Source organism: Erpetoichthys calabaricus, chromosome 12 (genome assembly GCF_900747795.2).
Source record: "Erpetoichthys calabaricus chromosome 12, fErpCal1.3, whole genome shotgun sequence".
Lineage (NCBI taxonomy): Eukaryota > Metazoa > Chordata > Cladistia > Polypteriformes > Polypteridae > Erpetoichthys > Erpetoichthys calabaricus.
The window spans coordinates 83825158-83850313 of record NC_041405.2 but is presented as its reverse complement, the minus strand read 5'-3'; the positions used below and the strand labels follow the sequence as shown (position 1 = coordinate 83850313).

Below are 25156 nucleotides of genomic sequence, written 5' to 3'. Positions count from 1 at the left end.
ATGACAAGACACAGATGACAGTTCTGTCTCACAATTAAAAGAATGCAAACATATCTTCCTTTTCAAAGGAGTGCAAAGCAAGCAGTCAAAAAAAAAAATCAATAGGGCTTTTTGGCTTTTAAGTATGCGAAGCACCGCCGGTACAAAGCTGTTGAAGGCGGCAGCTCACACCCCCTCTGTCAGGAGCAGGAAGAGACAGAGAGAGAGCCACAGAAAAACAAAGTCAAAAATCAATACGTGCCCTTTGAGCTTTTAAGTATGCGAAGCACTGTGCAGCATGTCCTTCAGGAAGCAGCTGCACACAGCCCCCCTGCTCACACCCCCCTACGTCAGCGCAAGAGAGAGAGACAGAGAGAGACAGTAAGTTGGGTAGTTTCTCAGCCATCTGCCAATAGCGTCCCTTGTATGAAATCAACTGGGCAAACGAACTGAGGAAGCATGTGCCAGAAATTAAAAGACCCATTGTCCGCAGAAACCCGCGAAGCAGCGAAAAATCCGCGATATATATTTAAATATGCTTACATATAAAATCCGCGATGGAGTGAAGCCGCGAAAGGCGAAGCGCGATATAGCGAGGGATCACTGTAGTTCGAACTTCTGAGTCTTCTCAGACCGTTTAAATAGCCTAAATTTTGGGCTCAGAAATATGTTATGGTTAATGTTAGGGTGGTACTGCCTGTTGGAACCCCCTCCCCCCACAAAGAACATGGAACATAGTTACATTTAAAGAGACTGTACACTGTTACAAAAATCAATAATCAGTAAAACAGTAACCTATATGGATAATGCAAATTTGACTGACACATTCACCCAGTCATCAACTAAAAATTATTACCCATTGAATAAAAAAAACGAAATTTGGCAGTTTGGTATATCAAGATCTGCAGGTAAGAAAGGACACCACCCCTCCATTAGAAAACCTAATACCCAAAAATCTCAAAATGCCTTGATGGATTTGATTGAAATGTGATGACTATGTAGAAATAAGAAAATTAGCTGAAATGTGTTTTTTTTTTTGTCGATAATTGTTTTATTTCTTACTTATTAATCTTATGGCAACTTACATGCTCTTTTGTGTGCTGTGAAGCGTGCTTTATGCAAATGAAGGATGCAGAAGAAGTGATTGATGGGCCACGCAAAAAGTACCAGTAACCAACAGAGTGGATTGATTACTGAAGATTCAGCAATATCCTGGTCAGGAAAAAAGAGATATGATCTTGAAGTAAAAAGGAAAGAGGAAGTTTGGTGTAGCTCAAGGAAGAAGCAAAGCTTAGTGGTTAGCAAGTGATTTTGCTGTTGGCTACTGCCACTCTTAGATGCATACATTTTTTTTGAACTGCAGCCAATGGTCACAGCACTGAAAACCGATCCTCATTCTTCGATCCTGGCACTTAAAACATTAAGGGACAACTGCTGGTCTTAGATAGTGGTGCTTCAGTTTCTAATGGGAAAGCCAAAGAAATTATTCTGCGATGCTCAAAGCTAATGCTCTGTGCTTTCACTATGCATAGCAATACATCAGTGTTACATGGGGGGTACTGGCACTTATGTGTACCCATGACAAGTACTACTATACATATACATTCACATCTGCAGACTTTAACTGACAATTAAATACAACAGATTAAAAAAGAAATGCAATACTTAACAATGAACATTGCAAACATCCAATAATAATGTTAATATATACTCAAATTTCATATTATTCTTACAGATTACCTGTTTCACTTCAAAAGAATGCACATTCCTGTTAAACTGTGTTTTGCAGTGACCATCAACAAAAGTGAGTCACTACAAAAAAGCAAGAATTGCTCATATGCCGGAATACTTTACTCATGGACAGTTATGAATAGCATGTTCAAGAGTAAACTGCTTCAATGATCTAATAACATTATTATTATCTGACAGGAGCCTTTATCCAAGGCAACTTGCAACATTTGAAATAAAAATGTTCTTTTGTTTTTCCAATTGAAGAACAAGCATGTGAAGTGATTTGCTCATGGTCACACAGTATCAGGAGCAGGATTTGAACCTACTACCTCAGGGTTTGAAGTCCAAAGCCTTAACCACTACATCACACTGCCTGCCAATAATATTAGTTCTTGAAGAATTAAAAAAAAAAAAACTAAAAATATTGTATATACTGTAGAAAAGCATAAAATTAGTTACACGGTACATCTGATACACCCAATTAACCAATGGCACTATAACTGATGTCATTGTCTTACAGAATTTTTTGGGCGAAGCTGGGTAACACAGCTAGTAAAACATACAATACATGTAACTTCAACCTGATATACTGTATAACATATACTACTTGCATATACTAATGCATTTTCCAAACACCTAGTTTGCTCAAACTGACCATGCTGAGGTTGCTTAATCTTCTTTTCCCATACTCTGTTCTGGAGAAATTACTGATCTTTATATGGTTGCTTCCATATTTGTGTTTCTCCCAATGCTTGTTTCTGGTGGAAAATAGGGTATTACTGTCCCATTTCAAATTGGAGTTCATCTGACTATATTACTAGATCCTTCTAATTGTAACCATTTCTTATCATTTCCTTCATCTTCAATATAAATCCCTTCCAATATTTATTTTTTTTTCCTTTTTTAATGTTTTTTTTTCCGTTTATGCTCCTCACTGAATTTCATTAACATTTGTACCCATCTCAGTTTTACCAAGTATACCTTCTATGTTAATATATAGAGTACTTTATTTCATCTTTTCCCTCACTATCATAGACACATACAGTTCCTTATTTCCATTTGCCATCTTTGATTCTGAAGTCAGCAACATCTCCATGAGAACCATTCACCATATAATTTCACATTGGTTCTGTAGATATACAGTATGTACATTTATATTGTACGCGTGCCTCCCAGTGTTGTATTCTTCTTCTCATATAACTCTAAAATTTCAGTGTGTTGTGGTTGAAATCCAAACCTTTCAACAATATTCTTTGCTCTCTTTGCACCACAGGAGCACATTTTTAGGGTGGAAGCCCCCCGAGCCTGAGAGATGTAATTCTAGTAATAAGAAATTTGAAGATGTTATTATGATTTCATGCAGTACAATAGTGTGTAATATGTGTATATTAAAGAGCTTTAATTTATCAATAAAATATTATTTTGTTTTAAGGTTTGAGGCATTATATTACAGTATAACAGCTTTATATGGTACTTTCATGGCTGGCTCTAGGCTAAGGCTATTAAGCGCTGACCTAGGGATTCCATGATGGGTAGGGGAACGACACCAAGACTCATCTACGCGCCATCCCCCATATCTGTATATAACTGCTTTCCTATATCCAAAGGGGGAACCCCTTCTCTTCAATTTCATGTATAAATATTAATGTGCTCCAATCACCTAGAGTGAACTCTTTTATTTGATATACAAATGTGAAGGCACACTGGTATCTAAAGCCAACCAACATTGGTCACTGATGTCACATATTAATGTGCTTTGATCTCGGGGGGGGGGGGGGGGGGGGAGGGGGGAGCATCCACCTACCATTGCCTAGGGGTACCTTGTACTCTTGAGTTAGCCCTAAGTACTGTAGTTCACATTTATAGATGTCAAATTGGTGTTTTTTTTATTTCAAATATTCAAGTATTCTTCTAAAAAAATTTCTATCAGTGTCTCTACCATTATACTATTTGCTCAGTGTTCCATGATTTTCAGCTTCTTGTTTGCATATGAGAGGGTACATTCAATTTTTCATGATATTCAGTATTGGAAAAAAATCTGTCACTATATGTAATCTCAGATACTTGATAAGGAAAGCAAAACACATGTAACTATACAGAATTTTATTTAATGAAATGTAACTTTCTGAACTACCAATTCAGTTTCAGTTCTAATTCCTGAAGGTTTTTTTTTTAATTATTATTTTTTTATTTCAAATTACCATTCCTCATGTGAGATACAATTCATGAGTTCATTTATGAATTGATCCCATCCCTGTTTTTTTCATAGATCTGACGGAGAGACCATAGTTATAAAAGGTTCACTATACAGGAACGCTTGGCCAGGAAGAAGGAATTCTGAAAAATAAATGGCACACTCCTTAACATGTTCATAAGTAAAACTGAGAGGTGCTTTTTTGGCCACACTTTAACAGTCATGCTTTACACAACACAAAAAAATCAGTCATCAAATCAACCACAAAGCACAAAGAACACAGCTCATTGGCTGCTTAATGATGACTTAAATTTGACAGGAACTGGCATTTTGAATGCAGACTCTGGATACCCCAACTTCTCACTTACTCCTCAAGATGTGCCATTGATGCCAATATAGGGTTGCAGGAGGTTTTAATTTCTTGAAGCAAATAGATCGGTGATTTGGTTTGAGAGGTTGATTTTACTTGACAACTAGAAGCAAAAATTATATTTCCTTTAAAAACAGGAAAGAAGATCAAAAACATTACTTACTTTGTTACAGGCCTGTTTGGGCCAGTGATTTGACAGCCATATATTTTATGAATTGGTTTTCACCTTGCATTGGACCCATCCATCCATCCATTTTCCAACCCGCTGAATCCGAACACAGGGTCACGGGGGTCTGCTGGAGTCAATCCCAGCCAACACAGGGCACAAGGCAGGAACGAATCCCGGCAGGGTGCCAACCCACCGCAGGACACACACAAACACACCCACACACCAAGCACACACTAGGGACAATTTAGAATCACCGATGCACCTAACCTGCATGTCTTTGGACTGTGGGAGGAAACCGGAGCGCCCGGAGGAAACCCACGCAGACACGGGGAGAACATGCAAACTCCACGCAGGGAGGACCCGGGAAGTGAACCCAGGTCTCCTAACTGCGAGGCTGCATTGGACCTATGGGCCAAATTATTGTTGAATTCTGCATCATACACAGACTTTATTTTCACTCTTATGCTTATATGGAACTTGATTATGAACATGTCCATATCATGGTATAATTAAAAAGTTTGACAGATTTGATAAATACTGGTATAATGTACTTGTATATACTGTAATTTATACTTTGAAATGCATATCTTATCTATGTCTGTAGACCAGACTTTTAGGTTTGTGTTTGGAAGAAATTCAAGCGATATTCAGTTTGTCCAATGAAGAAGTCCTTGTAAATGTTTCTGTAACTCCTACGTCTAGGCAAAAGTCTCGGAACTGTTTCTTTTACTTGGTGCTTGGTGCTAGTACAAAATCTCTGCAAATGATCTGAATACAATTGCCTAAGCTACAAACCATAATGTAGAGCAGGTGCTCTAGTGTCCCTGAAGCTTAGAGCAATTAGATACCATCTGACCTGAATCGCCACAATGAAAACATAATTTCTCTTACTTTTCATTGACGTTCATGGGTTTCGATATAGTTTTGTTTTTTACTGGACATGTAGTAGCCCCACTTTATTATTTAAGCTCTATCTGTTTTCATTCATTTATTCTTGTACCTATTTTTGTGTAGTTTTTATCAGCTCCTCTAATGCTCCCCAGTGTTAAGACTAGCATTCTCATCCTTTTATATGTGGTGCAAGCCCGTTTTTTTTTTTTTTTTTAAAGCAAATTTAAAACCATGTCATCCCAGCCCATTTCTGCTGTTAACATTCTGAAAGTGATTATTTTTTTGTTTGTTGATCAAGTGTCTTGTCTCATCTCCAAAAAGCAGTTAGCTGCCACCTCAGAGTGAACCGGAACATCAAAAATTTTTCTAAAGTCTTATGTACAGATTCAAAGAAGAGAAACATGGATTATTTGTGTCATACATAGTAGAAGCTTTTTATTCAGCAAGGACGTCATAAATAGAGTTTTAGCCCTTTACACAGGATAAGCACTGGGTTGGTTCTCAAAAGCCATGTGGCACTGAATTAAAAACCTACTGTATATTTTTGGGTTCCCCCTATATCTAAGTAGGTGAGGCATAGCAATCTCTTTCAAAGGGTTGCAGCTTGCACTGGTTTGCTCTCCTGTAATATTGACAATTTTTTAATTTATATTATTAAATTCACCGGCTCTCTACTGTTAAAAAGTTGCCAACACATCAATTTGTTTCATTATTTCTTTCACTTCCTCTTGCAAGCTGCCTGTTACACAGTCTACATGCCTTATCACATGATTGCTCACTTTTATCATCCATACTTATTTGATTATATATAGATTAGATACAACTTTATTTGTCCCCAGGGGGACATTTGGCTTTTTACAGGGCTTACCCCCTGCTCGCTTCACTTGCCAACCCCCCTTGCCTGCGCTATGCTCTAGCCACTTTGTGTCTCTGCTGTGCGTGTTGTGAAGAGGGGGGCTGAATGCACCCCAAGGAGATGCAGTTGCTCCTCCGAAACCCCCTCTTAAATGGTGATACAATTACACAAAAATTAAATATACATTTTTGTGACTGGCTTGTAGATGTCTACTGAAAGGGCCCTTTGGATCTGGGAGCCCTTGTGGAGGTGCCTGCTATGCCAGTAGTGCCACCATTATGGGTGTGCCTGAGTAAATGTCGAACTCCACCAAGGACGGTTGCCCTGAGCAGACAAGCAAACAGGAAACTTATCTTTACCTCATAGTAATACCAAAAATATGTAAGAAAATTAATTATTTCCAGTTTACTATCCTTGTTACAAGCATGCTTCAGAACAGAGGCAGGTGCAGTGTATGAAATCAAAATCTTTTCTTTTTCAATGTTATAGATATTTGATAAGTTTTAAGACTTTTGTACTCACATTTACAAGAAAAATGCTTCTTGATACTTTAAAACAGAATTTCGGTGGGCAAACTAATATATACCATGATTGTGAAGAAATATCTTAGACTTCAAAAATACTAAACTTAACTTTTAACTGTACACATGGTGTCAAACCTTTCTTATACCAATACAGAGTTTGAGCAGGCAAGAGCTGACATTGACTTACCAATAAGAAGGAACCACACATCATGGTGGGTAATATCCTTAAAGAGGTAGAGGTAGTTATTACACACATTTCATATAAAAATCCTCACACAAGTATATTACCTGTAAAACATTAATATACCAACAAAAAAAAATCACATTTCTTATTTCCTTTTGCATGTACAGATTTACATGTTTTGTGATACGATGTGTTTTATGTTATGTTTTTTAACTTTATACTAATTTTTAGCATATCAGGAAAATGTTTTTTAATTTTCAGAATTCATTCTCCTATAAGAATTTCATCCATCATGCCACATTACCTGGTGCACCATTTACTCCTAATTTCAGGTAAAACCTGGTTGTTCAAATGACCTTTAAAGTTTTATCTCATCGTTGCATACACTTGGATATATATTATGCTCAAGATACATTCAGTGCATAATTCTAATAATCTTCCTTAACATTAGCAAGAACTCTTATTTTTCTGGTTTCTCCTATTTAAAGTTTAAAAAAAATGTATTAAATGTAATAGGGAGGCACAATGTGTTATGTTACATCACGATTAGACTTGGTTCAGATCTCATCTCTTTGTGGAGTTTTCACATTCTTCTTTCTTTAATAACATAAAAAATTCCAGTTAGATTAATTGGCCTCTTTATATTAGCTTTGTACCAGTGTGTAGGGTCACTGTACCCTGTGAAGGACTGGCACACAATCCAAGGGTGTCTCTTGCACCTACATATAAAAATTGGAGGGATGGATAAAATATGAGAGCATCACCAAATTGATTAATCTTACTAAGTAAACATAAACAATCAGGTCGCATTTTTTGTAGCATATAACATCTCTCTTATTTATAGTAAACGAGCTGTATATACCCGGCGTTGCCCGGGGCAGAAGTAACCTAATCGGTCAAACACTTACATATATACCAAAGTAAACCTAATCGGTCAAACAGTTACATATATAAAAAAACCGAACCTAATCGGATAAACAGCTTCATATATACAGAAGCGAACCTAATCGGACAAACAGCTAATCTATATACATAAGCAAACCTAATTGGTCAAACAGTTACATAAATACAAAAGCAAACCTAATCGATGAAACAGCTTCATATATACAGAAGCAAACCTAATTGGTCAAACAGTTATGCATGTGCAGAATGATTTTACAAAGATTATGCGTGTTAACAATCATTAAAAAGAAAAGATTGAGGAACTCTTCTTGTATATGTGATGAAGCTGGATGAAGCTGACTTGACGAAGACGTAGGTGGCATAGATTGGTTTTTCTAAAACAGAAGAAAAAAATGAGTATCTATTATTATTTTAAATTAGAATGAAAATGAGAACCTTGATTAGAGATAGATTATCCGTATTAAAATATGTGCATGAATAAACTTTTGCTAACTCTGTAGCAAAAGTTTATTCATACAAATTGGAATGGGATGGCTTTGTGAAAAAGTAAAAATTACATAAAAATAAATTGAGAATGCGTACTTCCATTTGACTGAGATTATCTGTAATGATGAAAAAAAAGTTTAGTATGTTTTTTTTTCCATACGGGAAGGATGTAAAACCTTACATAGGCACCCTTCAGCCCGTACTGAAGGGTAGTGTCAGATTCTTACTGACTAAAAAACACCCTTTTTATTCCACAGCTACCCGAAAAACCACTATTAGGCATTACTTTGGGGTGGCAGTAGTTTAGTTATGAAACAGCTGGGTCCTGAAAAAAATCTGTCTTATTAGTGGCTTCATCACATATAGAAGAACAGTTCCTCAATCTTTTCTTTTTCATGATTGTTAACACGCATAATGTTTGTAAAATCATTGTGCACATGCATAACTGTTTGACCAATTAGGTTCGCTTCTGTATATATGAAGCTGTTTGATCGATTAGGTTTGCTTTTGTATTTATGTAACTGTTTGACCAATTAGGTTTGCTTATGTATATAGATTAGCTGTTTGTCCGATTAGGTTCGCTTCTGTATATATGAAGCTGTTTGTCCGATTAGGTTCGGTTTTTTTATATATGTAACTGTTTGACCGATTAGGTTTACTTTGGTATATATGTAAGTGTTTGACCGATTAGGTTACTTCTGCCCTGGGCAACGCCGGGTATATACAGCTCGTAAATTATTAAACAGTAAAATCTTCTTCTGTAATTTGCTACCGTGGCAATTTGTGTGTCTGTCCAGGATTTTAAATGACCTGTAGCTCGCAAAACCGTTGCACCTATACACTTGAAATGTGGTACACATATAGTACGTCACGTCTACTATCCGCTTTATGGGTGATGATTGTTTTAGTCTTTTTATCTTTATTTTATTTTATTGTACAATCAAGTCCTATCTGCGCACAGCAGGGCAGCCGTGGGCGGATGCGTATGGTGTATTCACTCGATGTTATCGTGCATTGCGCTGTCAGTGGTATTTTGATAAAAGAATTTGAACAACATATAAGAAGCGTATAAATTATTAAACAGTAAAACATTAACATTTAAGAAGTAAAGTTACATTGAGTACTGCTGCAGTGCCTTCGGGTATACCTCATTTTTTCTTTGCCCATTACATGCTTAAATGTATACATTTTTTGGTGTACCTACCCGAGAACACGCGACATATAACCGACCGTGGGAGAAGCATGGATTTTAAACACGCGTTGAGTTCATCTGCTGGTCTCCCTCGTGGAATAACTGGTAATGTTTGAGTAAAATCTACAGCGAGTAAAACGACATTACCTCCTTTTTTTTTTTTACGATCTCTGAGATCTTGGTTTTTTCGGTTCAAGGCTTGATAAGCTCATTTATGTTCAATGTTGTACTTAATAAGTACTAATTATCCCAAACCATCATCTTTGAATGTTGCAAGACTTTCGCCTTGTATGTAGATCGGGGTAATTACATTCATTGCATTCCTAGTCTGAATCACAATGTGATTGTATGGGTGGTTACCTGGCACTGTAGGGTTGCCACCCGTCCTTTAAAATACGGAATCGTGCCGCGTTTGAGAATGAAATTGCGCGTCCCGTTTTGAATCAATACTGGACGGGATTTATCCCGTATTTTTTTTATAATTTTTTTTTTAAAGCAGCGTCTCATGCAAATCATCCCACACGCATTTTATGAAGATGCCTCCTTTCCTACTTTTGATTGGGTAATACTTGATGTCATCGTTAGTTTGATTGGTGTTTTTAACTGTCCAGTGAGTAGGGCGTGTCTTTCAACCGTAAGCAGATTTTTTGCACTGGTATCACTGACCTCGACGACGGCGACGTTATACGTCAAAAATAAATTACGATAAATGACGATTTTACCGATACTTTATTACGACGGCGGCTACATAGACACGATCAAATAAAAACAAAAAAATCAAATAATCATTCTACATTTTCAAAACGTCGAAAAAACGACGGAATGAAAAAAAGGCCCACCTGACGACCCACTCATTCCATTTTTATATATATAGATTAGTTTAAATTATTGCAGAATATAGTCTGTAATTTCATACTTTTTACTTTTTCAGATTGAGTTGCTTCATGATACTTACAATTCTAGAAAGGTACAGTGGAACCTCGAGATACGATCACCTCTGTATACGAGAAATTCAAAATACGAGGAAAGTATGAGCGAAAAATTCAGATCTAAATACGAGCATTGGCTCGCGTAACGAGCCACGAGCCAGGCTGTGGGTATAGCTCGCGGCTTAGCAAGGGGGCGTGGTAGCAGTTGCGAGCCGCGATCTGCGGTGTCTGCGTTTCTCACCTAAGTGCACAGGTGGGAAACTGCCCACATCCATGATTGTTCCTGTGGCTGATGGGCTGCAGCTGCCATGTCCTCTCCGCATATATAGAGAAGCGCGAGCCGGTTAAGGGGGAGAAATAGTAAAAGGAGAGAGAGAGAGAGAGAGAGAGAGAGAGAGAGAGCGCGAGCGCGCGCACAAGCAGGCAGGCAGGCACGCGGGCGGGCGAGTGAGTGCAGGCTCGCGTGTAGCTGAACAGTGAGCTGAACAGGCGAGCCAAACAGCTGAAGCAGGATGGTGTAGAGAAGGTCAGCTGCATTAAGAGTGTCTCGCCTGTTGCAGAGCCCGCAGGTGAGACGTTAACAGAGAAGAAGCACCGGGGATTGTCATCTGTTTTTTTAAAGACGGCATCCTTTTGACGTTTTAAATTCGTGTTAAAGGATTGTTATTCTTGTGTATTTTAAACCTCCACTTCACAACTGTTTTAAGAATTATTTATTTAAAGATTTATTGAATGCTCTACTGCACTTTGGACACCTGTTTTGATTCTTTTAATAATCAGTTATATTATTTACCAGTGTTATTTATTAAAGGTAGACTACAGTATATATAATTTATCAGTGTTATTTGTTAGGAAAATTGATTTTTATGTTAATATATTTGGGGTGCAGAACGGATTAACTGGATTTCCATTATTTTCAATGGGGAAGTTTGTTCTAGATACGAGAAATTCGCTATACAAGCTCAGTGCTGGAACGAATTAAACTCGTATCTAGAGGTTCCACTGTATTATAAAACAGAATATGATCTAATATTGTTCATTTTCCTAGTCTTGGTTTGTACATACAATGGTAAAGTACCACAATTATTATCAAATTGTGTTTGTGAAAAACAGTATTGTGAAGCAACGTATGAAATGTCTGGCTCAATGGTTAGCGTGTCCTGTGTTTAAATCCTGTTCCCAATTGTTGTCCATTCTCTCTTTGCCTACATAGGCCTTCCCCCCACCTCAACAAATTGTGCAGGCAAGATTAATTGTCAAGTCTAAAATAGCATTGCTATGAGTATTTATGCATCTTGTAATGAACTATCTCCCCATCCAGGAAATTTCTTGTTCCTGGTGCTGGGGGCTGCTGGGATACACTCCAGTCCCCCATGACCCTGAATTTGATTAAGTGGGTTTGATAATGTTATGCTACAGGGTATGGTATTTAAGAAACAGTGTAAGAAAGAAAACTCCTGCTCTAGAGTAGTTATTTTCAAAATTTGAAGAAGGAATTTTGTAACAAGACACCTAGAAAAAGCCCTACAATTATATGGCAATCCCAGTCCAGCCAGCCAGACATGATTTGTGTGGCATTTGCATCTCTGAAAACATTAGCAACAGCAACACTAACTCTTTTTTGGAGATTATTTGAAGAATGGATTATTAGGAAGATATTTCATGCCACTGCCTTGCACAAAGGTGTTTTATTGGTGCAGCAGACTTGTTTCTTTATTGTTTCTATATGTCTACTGTTAAACAAATATACTGACTTGCTGGTGATTGCAAGTGAGTCAGGGCATTCCATCTAACAGACCTAGTAACCCCTACTCAAATTGAATTGTAAAACTTTTCTTTAATTTTAATGCAGAAGAATTCATAAAAGAAGTTCTTCATCTAGACATCTGATTTATCTTTTCATTACCTTTGTAAACCTGCTAAAGGTCATTGTTGCATAGTGTGGCTGAAGAGGGTGAAAGACATTGGTAGGATAAATATAGGATTTAGAAAAGGAACTTTCATGCCTAACTCTCAAATCTCTGCCTGGCACACAAACACAGTGCCAGTTTAGAACAGATTCAAAGAAGCACATGAAATCAGAGTTACCAGTGTAAAGGCACACTAGCTCAAATTCAAAGCTGAAATGTTCAGTTTTAAAACCTTCAGTACTGTATGTAAATTAACTTTAAGTGATTCATATTATTTTGACAGATTTTGAGAACTTTGCAAAAAGATTAACAAATGGTTTTGCAGATGACATTTGTCAAATTCCATTTATCTGGAAGGAGTAGAAGAGAAGATGAGTGTTAGTTATTGATAGCACTGCTGCTGAAATAATAGTCATTCTGTTTGGAGCCTGGCAACATATGATGTCAGTCCCAGTGCTGCTGTGACTCATGAAACTAACACCAGAGGTAAATATGATGGGCTTACAGAGTATTAGAAAATTTGAGATTTCTTGTGTCTTTTTTTATTACCGAGTTCGGTTTTCTCGCAGGCGGATAAGAATGGTTTCAGGTTTAGGTTTAGCTCTCTGATCTCATAATTTTGATATTTTTTCTTGTCACAAGGAATGTACAATTAAAAATATTTTGAAACAACATAAATACTTTTATGACCAAAAATGAAATTGCTTTTTAATAAAATGTCATTTTTTCCCAGATTTTGTAAAATAAGCAGAACTGAATCAGTCTAAATAGAAACTTACCGCCTATTTATTGACAGTGCTGAAGTAAATAATTAACAATTTTATTTTAGAAGAGTGTGCACTTAGTCTACAGTGAACTTTCTTTCTGTATCCTTTGGCTTGTCCCACTCTTCCTTTCTGATGCAGTCACTTCTATTAGTGCCAGAATGATTTTTAGGGTGGGAAAGGCACTGCACTGAATATTAGTCTTATATGTCCTTGGAGACCGTGGCCTTGACATCAGAATTGGTAATCCTCCTGAAGCTAAGCATGTTTGGTCCAGTACTTGGATGGGAGACCAACCAGGAAAGCTTGGGTTGCTGCTGGAAGTGAGATTAATGAGGCCTGCAAGATGCAATTACTCAGGGTTCTGTGTGTAATTCCCAATTTCACAGTGTAGTGATGGGGACACTGTGCTGTAAAAATGGTGCTGTCCTTCTGATGAGATGTAAAACTGAGGTCCTGACTCTCTGTGGTCATAAAAGATCCCTGGGTATCTTTTGAAAAGTGTTTAAATTCCCATCATGGCCTTGTCCATTCTGGCCCTTTAATAATTATTCCTTCTCTAGTTGGCTATCTCTCTCACACTCCTGCACCACCTAAAAGCTAATGTGTGGTGAGTGTACTGACACAAAAATGGCTGCCCATTGTCTACGTAAAACACTTTCAGTAGTTAGAAAGATGCTATATAAATGTAGTTAATTATTATTAGTAGCTGTAGGACTCTGTAACCTTCTGTACTCACTTCAAAGCAATCCCAATTATAGGCATCTGTGCCAAAACATGCTATTTCATAAGCATAACAAAAGTGTTCATGTTCGTCATCATCCATCCATCCATCCATTATCCAACCCGAAATATCCTAACTACAGGGTCACGGGGGTCTGCTGGAGCCAATCCCAGCCAACACAGGGTGCAAGGCAGGAAACAAACCCCGGGCAGGGCGCCAGCCCACCGCAGGGCGCGCACACACACACCCACCAAGCACACACTAGGGACAATTTTAGAATCACCAATGCACCTAACCTGCATGTCTTTGGACTGTGAGAGGAAACTGGAGTACCCGTAGAAAACCTATGCAGACTCGGGGAGAACATGCAAACTCCATGCAGGAAGGACCCGGGAAGCGAACCCGGGTCTCCTAACTGTGAGGCAGCAGCGCTACCTACTGCGCCACTGTGCCACCCCTTCGTCATCATTATTGTACAAATCTATGTTTCTAAAATCAAATAAAACTCAAAAGGTAATACTTAAGTAGAAATCAGGTCAGTGTTTTTTATGAAGTACAGTACTCTCTCCTCCATCGCGGGGGTTGCGTTCCAGAGCCACCCGCGAAATAAGAAAATCCGCGAAGTAGAAACCATATGTTTATATGGTTATTTTTATATATTTTAAGTCCTTATAAACTCTCCCACATGGTTTATAAATATTCCCGGTACAGTTATACAGCATAAACCCTTTATATTCTCTTAGTTATTAGGTAAGATTCGTTGAAATTATGTATGTAAACACAGTTTATATACTACTCACAAACATACATATCGTATATCATTGAGGAGTTTTATTTAATACGTAATACAGTTTTAAACATATTGTAATTGAGTAGGTAATATAAAAATATGTGAAAAATCTATAACATGTAAATGCTGTACATAAAACCAAAATGTTATTTTAAAGATACCATAGAGCGTCTCCGATATCACATTTGTTACAGCCATTACGATAGACAGGCCACCGGCTATAAATACCAACAATGCAAGGAAAAAATTGTATAAAATGTGTGCACAGTTACAATAAACGTACATACATGTACTAAGTACATAGAAAAATAGTTTTGGGTACTCAACAACTTGTCAGATAACGATGACATTTACTGCACTGTCACAGCTGTTCTAAAGGAGCCTCTTCAGGCGACTGTGTAGCACCGTCGTCGTCTTCTTCCACTAAAGGCGTACTAGGCAGTGTTTTGCGTGTAAGGAACATCGTGATGGACAGTTGCTGGCGCTGCTTTTTCATTTGTGTAAAGAGGTTCCTATACACTTCCATGGCGCCGTCAAGAGCATTTTTAAATTGCAAAGAACGAATCATTTGCGGGTCCCATTCTTCAACTGATGTCTGGAGATCTTTTGCCATTCGTAGAATGGTCGCGAGATGCTCGAGAGTTAGCACAGCACCCAGGAGCTTAACCACGTGCTCTGACTGGGTAGCTTCTCAGCCATCCGCCAATAGCGTCCCTTGTTTGAATTCAAATGCGTCCCTTGTTTGAATTCAAATGGGCAAATCAACTGAGGAAGCACACGTATTGTAGACCGCAGACATCCGCGAAGCAGTGAAAAATCTGCGATATATATTCACATATGCTTACATTTAAAATCCACGATGGAGTGAAGCTGCGAAAGATGAAGCGCGATGTAGCGAGGGATCACTGTAGTCATTTTTAATTTTACATAATAGGAGGAGGTTGGAAGCATGCACTGATACAGTATGTTGCTGCACCCACCACACGGCAGTAGCAAAGAAAAAAAAAAATGAATGTGAATCTATGTAATATATGTTTTATGAGGTCAGTGGCACAAATAGTACTGTACAGTGCAATTCAGAACCTGTGTTCCTAGTAGTAATTGTTGATTGGACTTTCAAAAACCTGCTTAATTAAATACAGGGTCTCACCAGGCTAGTGGCTCTGGGTTATAGGCAGGAAACAACCCTGGACAAGGCCATTTTAATTTTCGTGTTGTGTTCTTCCCTGTGGCTCAGTTCTTCTTGCTTTACAGTAATCCCTCCTCCATCGCGGGGGTTGCGTTCCAGAGCCACCCGCGAAATAAGAAAATCTGCGAAGTAGAAACCATATGTTTATATGGTTATTTTTATATTGTTATGCTTGGGTCACAGATTTGCACAGAAACACAGGAGGTTGTAGAGAGACAGGAACGTTATTCAAACACTGCAAACAAACATTTGTCTCTTTTTCAAAAGTTTAAACTGTGCTCCATGACAAGACAGAGATGACAGCTCTGTCTCACAATTAAAAGAATGCAAACATAACTTCCTCTTCAAAGGAGTGCGTGTCAGGAGCACAGAATGTCACATAGATAGAGAAAACAATCTCTAGCAAACAAATCAATAGGGCTGTTTGGCTTTTAAGTATGCGAAGCACCGCGGCACAAAGCTGTTGAAGGTGGCAGCTCACACCCCCTCCGTCAGGAGCAGGGAGAGAGAGAGAGAGAGAGAGTTTGTTTTTCAGTCAAAAATCAATACGTGCCCTTTGAGCTTTTAAGTATGCGAAGCACTGTGCAGCATGTCGTTTCAGGAAGCAGCTGCACAAAAGATAGCAACGTGAAGATAATCTTTCAGCATTTTTAGACGAGCGTCCGTATCGTCTAGGTGTGCGAACAGCCCCCCTGCTCAATCCCCATACGTCAGGATCACAGATAGTCAGCGCAAGAGAGAGAGAAAAGTAAGCAATCTAGCTTCTCAGCCATCTGCCAATAGCGTCCCTTGTATGAAATCAACTGGGCAAACCAACTGAGGAAAAGACCCATTGTCCACAGAAATCCGCGAACCAGCAAAAAATCCGCGATATATATTTAAATATGCTTACATATAAAATCCGCGATGGAGTGAAGCCGCGAAAGGCGAAGCGTGATATAGCGAGGGATCACTGTATAAAAAAAGTCAAAAGTCAAAACTTGTAGTTCTTTGTTTGGTGTGTGTAATCAGAGGTTTTGAACAGGGCAATGTGCATTTTTTGTTAGATTTGTATGTGTCTAGGTTTATGGACATTACCAACTCTGTCTTGCCTTATACTACATATTTTTATTTTCATTATACTCCCATTGTACCATTAAGAGTCACATATTGTCAAAAAGTTTTATATTAGGCTTTCATTTCAAATACATTTTTAAACTGTTCACTGCAAGACTGCTATGCTTGTAAATATACTCAACACTCAACACTGAGTGTAATTAAGGTCAACAAATAGAAACTACAGTGTGTAGTTTGAGTGTTGTATACATGCTCACACTTTCAGTGTGCTCACATTCTTCTCATATCAATACAAATGGATGCTGACTTTGAACAATTGAATTGTTAAATAATTTCCCTGTCAACACAAAAATTGTAAAATCAATCAGAAATTGATCTACTGACAAAGAAGGCAAATGACAATGTAACATATTCTTAAACCTGCTTAATTGATTTCAATACTTAGTGTTCTATTACCTCTCAATCATATGCTACCATTACAGTGGAAGGTCCCCTCCTTAAACTCAACAATGCTTTCCACTACCCGTGTCCACCAAAGTGTGTTAGAAAGAAAGACCATCATGCTAGGCACCTTCAGCACTTTGAATATAACACCTTGCAGACAATTGCACTATTAAGGTTTGGAAAAAGTTCCTTTCCGTGTTCCTGATCTTCCCTCAAATGTGACCAAAGTTGCTGCAGAGGTGAATGCTTAATCCACCATAAATGCTGATCTGTGTGGAATGTCTGTCACAAATGATTTGATTGTCTAGGACCGTCAAGCAGATGCCCCAGCATTCTGAGTCAACCTATCATCAATGTGGTGAATATGCAGTCAATTGTCATGTTTTGTTTTTGGCAATTTCAGCTTGCATGTCAGTGATTCACTGATTTACCATGGCCAGAATATGGCAAGTATTCCAAAATGTACTGGAACCTGTTCAATAGGCAATTTCCAATTAAAACATCCAGCCCCAGAACCAGTGCTATGTGCAGTGGTAAGTTTGACTATATCTGGTATTTCTAACCCAAAGTCACACACCTTATCCAATGGGATAAGCCCCCAGCTAAAGCTGACTGTGGCAGAACTTGAACCTCAGCTATATTAATTAACCAGAGAAGCTTTAAAGACTGAAGAATCCCCTCTCATTTGACATTTATTTTTTCCAGACTTCCATAGATTTTGGCACCTTCCTTGCCAGCTAAGAGACATTTCATATCATAAGAACAAGTTTCCATTGTCAAGGATTAGTCTATATATATTTGTTTTCTTTTTGGGTTTGGGTTTAACATGGTAGTGAGTCCATATGGTGGTCAAACTACACAGAGGTTGTTATTTTATGACCTTTGAATGTTAGGTGCATGCTTATCTGTTCCCCTTACGTGTTTTTGTAGAGCACATACACAAATAATGGAAGCCATTGTTTCAGAGATGGGCAGATGTGTATTTCCACTTTTTTATTACTAATCTAGTAACTGAGCACAAACATATGCAGTTATTGTACACTCTAAGTACATAAAAATGTATGGAACATTTTCAGGGGATTTCCTTTTATTAACTTGGTATTAATGAAAAGCGTTTATCATAGCAATTAGTTAAACAGTAAAATTGACAGATTCATTTGTCTAACACTAATAATTTGATAGGGTAGACTGTAGCTTTAGTATCTGTATCCATCTCTTTTGTTTCCTGTCTCATGCCTTCTTTCTTTATCCTTTCACTGATATCAAATTAACATTTTCTTCCATAATGCTGAAATTAGCCTGATTTGATGATTTTCAGACATTGTGTTAGATATTGATTTCCGATAGGAAGCTGGATGCTCAAATGATTTGCTTTGCATAGCAAATATTGGGAAATGGAATCTCTTCTGGTGCTCTGAAAGACACCTGATTTTGAAGAAACAGGAATAAAGGTCATTAGCAGTCAAGGGAAACAACATTCTTCCATTGTCATATCTGTATAAAACAGTATGGCCTAATAATAATAATACATTTTATTTATATAGCGCCTTTCCCATGCTCAAGGCACTTACAGAATATAATAAAGAACGGCAGAATATACAGTATATAGCATTGTACAAACCAGATAAATAAATAAAGAAGATTAAGACAGTAAATTCTGAAAAAAAACAGACAACATAATTGATGGTCTAGCACACACACATACAGGTTACATGAGCATCTTGACAGAGAAGTAAACTGAGAGAAAGGTAATAAAGTCAAGTAGAGCTAACAGCCTTCCTCAACAGATGAGTTTTGAGTTGTTTTTTAAAAGAATTCATGGAGTCAGCTGACCTGATTAATTTCAGTAGGTCATTCCAGAGTCTGGGCGCTATACAGCTGAAGGCCCTGTCACCCATGGAGTGTAGTTTAGTGACGGGCACAACAAGATTACCAGAATCAGAGGACCTTAGTGGGCGGGCAGGCACATAGTGATGGAGAAGGTCACTGATGTAGTTTGGTGCGAGGTTATTTAAAGCTTTGTAGGTTATTAGTAGGATTTTATATTCGATTCTGTAGGACACAGGGAGCCAGTGAAGACGGAGCAGAATGGGTGTGATGTGCTCGCTGCTGCTGGTTCGAGTAAGGACTCTTGCAGCTGAGTTTTGAATAAGCTGGAGCTGTGATATAAGATTAGAAGGGGCACCTGCCAGTAGGGAATTGCAATAATTGATGCAGGATGTGATAAAAGCATGGACAAGTTTCTCAGCATTAGAGAAGGAGAGGAAGGAGCGAACACGGGATATGTTACGGAGGTGAAAGTAAGAAAGTTTCTTAATGTGATTTATGTGGGCGGAATAAGTGAGGGAGGAATCAAAAATGACACCAAGATTTTTTACAGTAGAGGCAGGTCTGATGAGACCACTGCCAAGATGGACTGGGAAGGAGCTCATTTTATTAAGTTGCATTTTAGTTCCAATTTGCAGGAGTTCAGTTTTATTGCAATTTAATTTTAAAGAGTTCTGCTCCATCCAGGTTTTAATTTCACTAAGGCAGGTTGTGAGCTGAGAAAGCTCTGATGAAGTTCCACTTTTAACATTGAAGTAGAGCTGAGTATCATCTGCATAAAAATGATAACCCAATCCATAACTACGGATAATATGGCCAAGGGGAAGCATATAAATACAGAAAAGCAGAGGACCGAGGACAGAGCCCTGAGGGACTCTTGTGTGACTGGCACGGAGTTGGATCTGCTGTTGCCAAGACTAACAAACTCTTGCCTATCAGTCAGATAGGACTTGAACCACTGGAGGGCAGTGCCAGAGATACCCAGCATGTTCTCCATTCTGGACAGTAGGATGTCATGTCTAACAGTGTCAAATGCTGCACTGAGGTCTAACAGAATTAATATGCTAGTTTGTCCAGAGTCTGCTGCCATAAGCAAATCATTGGTTACCTGTAGCAGAGCAGTTTCAAATTTACCAGGATGTCTGTACAGTGGATCTGTTACATCTTAATTTACATTTTGCAGTGCAAAAATTTTGTATGTGCAGCTGTCTTTAAGACTGCATTTTATCTGTTCAATGTTGTTCAATTAAATGTTTTCTGTACTGCTAAATCACAGTTGGCAGTTTACCTCTTCATCCATCATTATTCTGTCGATTTTACTTGTCAAGTTAATTACTTAAAAAAACAATAAGAGACAGAGTACTGCTACATTTGTTTATCGTTGGTACTCTATTTGTGTAAGGATTATATCAGTTTTGGGTGCAAGAGATAAAACCACTCTAAGAATAGGTCTATAAATGTTGTGAATAGGTATCACAAACATAGCGAAAAGGATGAAAGGCCTCCAAAAAGACCCACAAACCAGGGTCATTCACTGGAGTGCTTGGAGATAGGCTTCTCCCTAGGCAGCCTGACTCCAAACTCTATAGGCAGGCTTCAGCCTGCACAGAGCAAAAATGGGGCTTGGCTTTCAAAGTTCAAAAATGTACTTTGAGTATTCCAGAAACACAAAAATGCCCTTCAAGAGAGAGGACATTGCAAAACCTCTGGCTTGAATTGGCAATGCCAGTGTAGAATCTGTATAAATGAAACATTGTAAATAAACAAAAAGACAACAAAAATGAAAAAAGGAATAACATTGTCAAAGAACTTGCCTAAATGGCAATCCAAAACAAACCAGCCAGAATCCACAATCCAATATTAAAAACTTCTCAACTATAAAAAAAAATTAATAAAAACAGAAACATCAGTACAATACTAACAATAACAACTTTTCTCCACTAACCTCAGTGAATCTCTTTAGAGAACTCACACTTCAGCCTGAAGTATATAATGTAGGCTGAGGCAATGCCGTCTCAAAAAACAAGGCCAGCTCATGTGTTACTTATTGGTCCGGTGACGTCACAATCGAGGTGCTATGTTTACAAACAGTGCCAGCTGAACTTTCCGTCTAAGATCGTCGTTGAAGTTGTAAAGAAAGTTAATGGCGTTTTAGTTTTTGATATAAAGTTGTTGCAATCGTAAAGGTTATAAGTTCAGATGTTTGCGGTGCAGTGCAAGGTAATATTTTGATGTGTTTTGTTTATTTTAATGGTGAACAACTGCACCGCGTGCCGGGTAACATTTATAATGCTGCAAGTGGAGGTTAGGGCATGTAAAGCAGTATAATGGTGTGACTCTGTGACCTGTGTTAGGTGTCGCCTAGTGAAATGATGGGAGGTTTCGCCACGACAAATTTTTTTAAACATACAATAATACAGAGTAGTTTTAAGTATTTTTTAAATATTGGTTTATGTGGTAGACTGTCTATTCTGTATTTTTATCTAGATCTTTTTGCAGTTACTTACAGGTATATATTTATGTGATAACGTTAAAAACAATAAAGTTATACTTATGTACTTGTATGTGGAAAAATATAAACTGGGGAAAGTGGGACAGTTTTATGCAGTACTAGTAGGCATAATGTTATGTGTTTGAGTGGTGAGGGAAAACCAGCTGATACATGCGCAGTATTACCTACAGTATGTTATTGTTGAGAGTAGGCTTAAGAAAGGAATGTTTAGCTACAGTTGTGTAAAAATGTATATGAACAGTAAGTAACAAGCTATTCAATGCAGATAAACGTGGTACTTTTAAGGAAAAAGCTAACCCCAAACGTAAACTGGCTACATTGACAAAAAAGAGCTAACTAATAAGCCAGTTCTTTTGATATAACGTTCTGCTTTCGTACAGATTAATATCAGCACATTTGTTAATTTTGCTTATTTTATGATGGTATGAAAAAAATCATCATTTATCATTAGTCATTCCAAAATAATGGCTGTTTGTATTTTATCTGGTGTTGCTTGTTATTTTTTAGATTTAACTGCATTAACAAAGTGTTAAATGTAGCTTTTCTTGTGATTATTAACGGGTAAATCTGCATTATTTTTCACGTTACTTCTGTTTAATCCAGGAATATGTGATTTCCTGAGATGAATGAAAATATTCATTTTTCATATGGTGCCAACCACTCGTCGCTGTGATTTTCTAGTTTTTTTTTCTTACTTTATCATAGTCATTTTCATATATGAACATTCAGTATTGCATTGTTTTATTCAATACAGTATTCAGTGTTACTCTTAGGTTAATCTCATGTTTAAAGCATTAATTGCATTAATGTTGAGTTGCTGATATCTATATAATAGTCGCTGTTAAGTATGCCAAATATGTGATTTAAATGTTATGTGTGACGTTTTATATAAAAATAAATAAAATGCATAACGTAACTGACTTGCCTTTGTTATTTCACGCATTGCATTAATTAATTTTAAATGGGAATAATTTATTTACACGCGTACAACGCGACAGGTTCTCTATATGCGTCTGTTGCTGCTGTAGCACCTCGATTGTGACGTCACCACAGGCATGAGAGGGCCTTGTTTTTTGAGACGGCATTGGCTGAGGGCAGTCCCTCAGCAGTGAAGTAAAGGTGGACCCACCTCTTGGGGTTCACCCACAGAAAACAAGAAATGTATTCAAACTTATATGCACAATATATAAATGCTAACAGTATTAATAAAAAAATATTAAAACAAAAAACATAAAAATGATAAAACTAATAAAACAGAAAATAAACTTAACCCAGAGAAGAAACCCAGGCTGTTAAATAACAATAACACTCAGGTCATTGTATTATAATACAGCTTGAGTCAAAAATTCAAACTTAATTGTTATTTGTAATTCTTGGGATACTGAAGTGCAATATTTATACATTTGCTGATATAAGGGTCATTTTCTGAGCAACCTTGTGATTTAATTTACCGTTTATTATAGACAATACAAAAACGGCTCAAACTCCAGTACCTGTTCACCACTTAGAATAAGAGTACACAGGCCTTTTCCAACAAGTCATGACATTTCATGTGTCGCCCTCACTGCCAGTTTCAGCATTGACATCTCTCAGTAGAGCTACAACACCTAGGTGTTGGTGGTATCCTTTGAAACACACCACTTTAATTAAGTTCAGATAACTTGATGAGATATACAGTAAGGTGTAACCATACATAAAACAGTCCACATTTACCCCTCTAAAAGTTGTATTGAAGATATCCCCTACCTGAAATTTAAGACTTTTGCTTCATCCACTGCTACAGTGACTGTTTCCTTAGTCTACCTGTAAACCACACATTCAAAGCTTCAGTATGGAAGACCTGTTGTTTTGAAACAAATGGCTTCTCAAACTGGCAAGGTCAATAGCTGAGATCCATCACGACAAGAGGTGACCACTTTTCAGCCAGTTATCTCAACTTCAGAAGTCTTAAAACAGATTCCAATCCACCACCACCCAATCTGCTTCTAGGATGCAGAAGGAGCTCTTCACGAGCTGAAAGTTGACTTCTTAGCAGGCAGCATTCCCTGTCCATTTATTACTTGCTGTGTCTCTCAGTCCTGTCTAATTGATGCTATCTCCACTGCAGACATCTTGAGCAGGGTATACTTAGATTGCATTTTCCCTGTGTTCTTCAAGAGTTGACAGTGCAGACACTGATATAATACTTAGTATCCCTTTACTACTCATTTTAATCAGAGTGGTGACTCTGACTATGGATCTGTGCTGGCAATCAGAAAGTTGCCAGTTCAAATCCTGTGAATGCCAGAAGTGATTCCATTTTCTTATGTCTTTGAATAAGGCCTTAACTTGCAATTGCTTTGCCCTGCATATGACGTTAACCTGCATCCATTCCTGCAAGCAGGTTCTTCATCCTGCAAGGGAAAATTCGGGGGATGGTGGCAGGATTGCCACTCTAGCCACTTCAAAAACCTCAGACTGTTCCATTCCATTCAAACTAGTGAGATGTTGAGGTGTTACACGTTGCTTGGAAGTACTTGGGTTCTAATTTGGAATCCTGAGGTGGTTTGTTGTGTTGTGGGTGCTGAAACGTGCTGTATCCATGCCTGCTCAAGCTTACACTCTGATACTCCTATGCCAGCAGTGGCTTATCTCTTAAAATATTGGAGTTGGTTCCCAATGATGCCATCAGCACAGGATGCACAGGTTTGTTGATATTCAGAAGTCAACTGATGCATGGTTGGTCTTTCTTGGGTCCAGCTGGATGAAGTCTCTCTGTCACCTTCGAGTGGTCTATTCTTTATGCCAGTATACTGAGTTATGCTTAATGAGTACATTCTGTGAGTATGAATGGCAATGTAAAAGTTCAGTTTCACGTACAATACATGTCTGAAAAGCCTGTAGATGAGACAGATTACAACTTGGTTTTAAATATAGTGGATGTAGTCCTAACATGGTTGTATAGGATTTGCAATTGTCTTGTTAGACCGTGATGTAGTGCATTCCTTACTGGACAGACTTTGGGTAATGAGTGGAAGCCAACTTTCTTTAGGTGCAAAACTAAATGATTATTGCAGTAATTAGTAAAAGGTAAAGTCATTTGAACATTTAGCAAAGTTTTATATAGAAAGCCAAAATGCTTTCTATAGAAACTAAACAAAACTCAAAACCACAATTTTTCCCTAAATTATTTGCAGTTTGCTTAAGTGCTACTCTTTTGCATGGGCTTAACTTTAATATCTTAAAATCTGGACATTGATGATTTTACATATCTTAAAGGTCTTGATCTAGTGAGTCACATGGTATATGCATGACATATTCAGCAACCATGTAGCATCATAGCAACAAGACACACAAAATTGTAGCGCTCAGGTAAACAACAAATGTTATTAAAATTACATCATCAAAAATCATTAAAATGTACATATATTAAAATGATCATTGTCTTCCAGACACTGCCATTATTAACATGTTCTTGTCGGCAAGGTGTCATATATTTTAGGAAGGCAACAAGTATGTTTCTTGTACAAAATCCTGAAAAATCTCCTGATGG

At 37.8% G+C, this 25156-nt stretch overlaps 1 protein-coding gene across 1 annotated transcript in view; it reads left to right on the top strand.

Moving 5' to 3' along the window:
• The window catches only part of gpc3 (glypican 3), a 719214-nt gene that overhangs the window by 73403 nt on the left and 620655 nt on the right, over window positions 1-25156 (top strand). The window lies entirely within an intron of this gene.